The sequence below is a fragment of the Ictidomys tridecemlineatus genome, chromosome 3 (genome assembly GCF_052094955.1).
Source record: "Ictidomys tridecemlineatus isolate mIctTri1 chromosome 3, mIctTri1.hap1, whole genome shotgun sequence".
Classification (NCBI taxonomy): domain Eukaryota; kingdom Metazoa; phylum Chordata; class Mammalia; order Rodentia; family Sciuridae; genus Ictidomys; species Ictidomys tridecemlineatus.
In genome coordinates, this window is record NC_135479.1 from 80,842,283 (window position 1) to 80,847,298 (window position 5,016).

The 5,016-nt window shown below is 43.8% G+C and overlaps 1 non-coding gene across 1 annotated transcript; it reads left to right on the forward strand.

Annotated features, from left to right (window-relative positions):
- The first annotated feature begins 3,914 nt into the window (after positions 1-3,914).
- LOC120884570 (U6 spliceosomal RNA) lies at positions 3,915-4,017 on the forward strand. The gene has a single exon (XR_005727004.1). It is a non-coding gene; the product is annotated as a U6 spliceosomal RNA (small nuclear RNA).
- The last annotated feature ends 999 nt before the right edge of the window (positions 4,018-5,016 follow it).

Genomic DNA, 5,016 nt, shown 5'->3' on the forward strand with positions numbered 1-5,016 from the left:
AGGGGCCACATTCTTTTTATATTGATGGCAGATGTGTAAAAAGGAAAGCGGAAATGTTTGAGACTTGAGCTCAGAGCTTTCATATTTTCACTGCTGCATTATTGACACAACCAAACCCAAAGTAGAGAGGTTGTTCTTGTTCGCAGAGGGTTAAAAGCACTGTGAAGTCACATGACAAAGGATGTGGCTACATGGGGGAGTGATAGGAAGGGACCAAAAACATAATCTGTCACAGGGAAGGACAGGAAAATGAAGAAGTAGGGTGTGAAGCAGCTCCTGGGAGGGGGTTCAAGGGCACACTGGATAACAGCTACAGCTACTGTCTTGGCCCAACCCCCACCCCACCCCATATAGAAGCATCTGGTCAACTACCCAATATCCCATTGTCCATTGCTTTCCTCCTTTACAAGAAGACATTTGACCCAATCCCAGCCAGAGGGGACTCTGTTCTGAATGGTGTAAGCCAATGAGAAGCAGGAAGATATTTGGACACAGGAGAAGAGGTCTTAGAAGACAGACGGAAAGATGTGGCTGTGCTCTGATTATCCTGTGAGATCTGGATCTGCCACCCTTCTCCTGCTTGGCCAGGTGCAGAAAAAAGCCCTGCCTCTGAGCTTTCTTGACATCCAAGATGAACTTTATTTTCTACAGTCTAATCTGCCCCAGACTCCATAAAGGGAAAAGGAATTCTGAGGTTAAGTAACTTTGGGAAATCCTGCAAGACTTCCAACTGTTTGTTTGGCTTCTGAATTCAGATGTCTCACTTAAGTCCACATCAGCTCCTCGTGGGATTTGGTGAGATTCTCCAAGAACAGAACGGGAATTGGACACGATGCCATAAAATGCAGCGTATTAGCGAGATGGCGTGATACAGAGAAGAGAATACCAGGGTGGTGTGTCATGACCAGAATCTCAGTTCTATCGCATCCTGATGTGAGAGACCTTCTTTTTCTACCTCTCTGGGTCTCAATTTCTTTATTTGCAAAATGGGGATAATAAGATGGGGGAGAATTACAAAGAGGGCATAGGAAAACTAGTGCTAGTGCACACCTGTAATCCCAGTTACTCGGGAGGCTGAGGCAGGAAGATCACAAGCTCAAAGGCAGCCTCAGCAATTTAATGAGACTCTGTCCAAAATAAAATAAAAAGGACTGGGACATAGCTTAGTGGTAGAAGGTCTCTGGATTCAATCCCCAGTACCACACACACACACACAAAAAAAAAAAAAAGAGAGAGAGAGAGAGAATGAAAAACTCCTAGCACAGGAAGATTAGCAAATGCCATGACAGGTATAATAAACATATTCTACTTTCTGGATGATTGTAGCAGGGTTTCATATTATGTGAAGTGCCCAAACGACTCATCATTGTTTACTGCAGGGGGCAGTGGGCAGAACCAATTCCCCCTGGAAATTAGGGTGGCATGTCCCAAGTGAATTCTTAAACATATGATTGAGTGTTTTGAAAGGGAAAAGGAATTCTGAGGTCAAGTAACTTTGGGAAGTCCTGTATTAAATGATTCCAAAGGAGGTTTCTTTTCTGCAAGACTTCTCTTGAGCATAGTGGTGCATTTCGAAATCTCCAGTGAGGGCTGTGTCTGCAGCATTTCCTAAACCTCCTTATCTTGGGAGAGCTTTCCCAGTTGAGCAAGGAAGCCTCAGGAAATGAGGCCTCTGTCCATACGTTGGTGAAACCGCATGCGGCCCACCAGGTTCAGCCTAAACCTTGAGTTCTAAATCTTCACCCCCAATCCCTGCGCTGTAGAAATCCTTTCCTGCTTTATCCCAAATGGGAACTTTTTTCTGTCCTGCAGTCCCCATTCATCCCTGCTGTGAGAAGCCAGTCTCCAGAATTGAGGTGTTAGAAAATTTTCTGAGGCTGAGACAGTGGATGACCTTCTCAGGAATTTGCTTTCTTTCTCTCCCAAAGCAAGAAGCCCTGAACACAAGGGCCGGGCTGCCTTTCCCTTCTCAACGGGTCTCTCAGCTGCTGTGTTCAGTAAGTTTCCAGAGAACTGGCTTTCCAGGGTTTTACAATTGCCCTGTTGTATGTTAATGAACTTCAAAAAAAAAAAAAGTCTCTAATAACTTTTGAGACTAAAGGAGATGTAAGAACAGGTCTGAATCTGGGACCTTAGCAAAATCTTGAGATGCTGGGGAGAGGGTATAGCTCCCCCAGAAAATGCAAACGCAAATGAGCTATTTGCTTCTGTTACCACTTCCCGGAATGGTGAATGATTCTACTTTGGAAAGCGACCAGACGAGGTGACTCTCATTTCTCATTTCTGGAGCACTGAGAAATGAGGCTTTCCCTAAACTCTTTAGGCTGAGGAAGACTTTCCCAGGATGATCCTCAAGGCAGGAACCCTAGGCACCAATGAATCTTTATTAAGCACCTGCTATGCGACAGGTGCATGTGGTCTCACAGCTGGAGAGACAAGAACCAACTGCGCACAAACAACGAATGGTTGGGATTCATCCTGGCCAAACCACCGGCAGCACCTCCAGGCTGTCTGCCCAGTTGCAGTTTGGGAAACTGAATAATGTCTGCAATGTAAGGAATCCTATCCACCTAATCCTTATCAGCCGCTCAGGCAGCTGCAGCTGCCATTGAAGCCCTTGGGAAGATTTACTTAAGTATGAAGTTAAAAGCGGGTTTATCTTTCATTCATCATACTTGAAGGGAGCAGGTTCTGGGGATAGCAGAAGAGAGACTAGTGGAGTGTGGGTGGGCAAGGCAGGCATGCAGCTCTGGCCTTTGCATGCCTCTGAAACTTTGCTTTTGGGGCAGGGGATGGTGGGGAGGGGGGATTTGAGGAAGAGAGCCTGCTGTGGTGGACTGGAGATCAGTGGTCCTGGTCTTAGTTTTGACAAAGCTGGGCCATCTCAACTTCCTTGTGGGTAAAAAGTAAAATGGTTGTTCTAGTTCTCATTTTAACTGTGGTCATATACAATTAAATGTATCATTACCAATATTTTGTGTATCACAATGTTGTACAACCATTATCACTGTTTAGTCCCAGGAAATTTCATCAAACCAAAGGAAATCGTAATGATTTAATCACCATGCTAGTTGGGCATGGTGATCCATGCCTGAAATTCCAACTACTTGGGAGGCTGAGGCAGGAGGATTGCAAATTTGAGGGCAGCCTCAACAACTTAGTGAGACCCTGTCTCAATATAAAATAAAAAGGGATGGGGATGTAGCTCAGTGGTTAAGCACCCTTGGGTTCAATCCCTAGTACCAAAGAAAGAGAAAAAGAAATCCCATATCTATTAAGGGTCACTCCTTATTACTTCCTCCCTGCAACCTCTGGCAACAACTAGTTGGCCTTCTGTCTCTGGATTTGCCTGTTTGGGAAATCTCATATAAATGGACAATATGTGGTCTTTCGTATCTGACTTCTTTCAATGTTTTCAGTATTCAATATTTCAAAATTGGGGGGGGGAGACCATCAGTTGTAATTCCAAGAGATGAACTCAACTGGTAAGAAAATATTTGTTTTCTGGTTTTCAGAAATAATTAAAAATACCATATTGGAAAAATTGTCAAAAAAAAAAAAATCACCCACATCCCAGTACAGTGGCCCCAGGCCACTGGGAGGCTGAGGCAGGAGAATCCAAGTTCAAAGCCAGCCTCAGCAAAAACGAGGTGCTAAACAACTCAGTGAGACCCTGTCTCTAAATAAAATACAAAATAGGACTGGGGATGTGGCTCAGTGGTCTAGTACCCCTAAGTTCAATCCCTAGTACCTCCCCAAAAAGATTCAACATCTTATGTGTGTGGTTCTGGGGATTAGAACTTAGCCTCATGCCTGCTAGGCAAGTGATCTACCACCGAGCTAGGCCTCCAGCCTGTACATCTCTGCTTCTAATAAAATCTTTCTTAGAAATCCACTACAATAAAACGGAGCATTTGCTGCAGCAGCACACATACTAAAATTGGAACCATACCGAGAAGATTAGCATGGCCCCTGCACAAAGATGACTGGAAAATTTGTGAAGCATTCCATTTACAATAAAATAATAAAGTAAAGCCAATTAAAAGAAACTGCTGAGATGGTAGTGATGGAACTTCTGAAGACCCCTTTGGGGCTAAAAACCCCTTGCTCCAAATGGCTTTGTTAGATCCTTCGCTGCTTAGAATCTGCAGGCCTCAAATCCCTCCAAGGTTTTCCCCATCCTGATTTCTTGCTTTTAGAGATTAATGGAGGTAACAGTGCATCTCAAGCTATGCACCTGGCTTTCAAGATGTGCTATAAAGGGATCACCTGGTTCTTATTAAAATGAGAATTCTGGGGCACACCCTAGACTTGTACAATGGGAATCTTCTTGGGAGAACCCTGGAATTTGCAATTTTAAAATGTACTTCCAGGTGATAGTGATGTTTTAAAATTTGAGAACCACTGAACCGGAAAACACTGGGAGGTGAAAGTGGGAGTAAATGACTGAGGCTGGTGAATGTTGAAAAACCATCATCTTCCAAAGCCATTATGAGCATCCTTCTTGGTTAACTGAGTGGAAGGGAGGAGGTGGATTTTCCCTGGGGATCCAGATGCCAACTGGGACTGCCTCAAGGTCATCTTGAGGGACTACAAAGACCAGTCCCCAAGGACAATGGCCTTCTTATGCCCTGGGAACTGTGCTCAACAGTGTTTAGGCTTCTCCAAGTGTTGCTTTTTTTTTTTTTTTTTTTTAATGATGCTTATAATGGTTACTTTTCTGAAATTAGAAAATTTCAAAAATAGGAAGTCAGTCATGAAGCAAAGACTGTTTATGTGAGTTTAAGAAGCATTAGGCAATGCCTCTTTTGTGCTGAAAAAAAATCAACATTATTTACTTTGGGAATCTTACCCGGATTTTTGTTAATTCGCTCATACAGTTTCTCCTCTCAGTTTATGACTCAGAGCAGTTTTTCCCAGCCCAGGCAGGGAACAAGAAAAGCCATCATATTATACAGACCCCACCGTGTGCACTGAACTCATTAGGTATGATTGAAGGTCCCCACTCCAGCCACA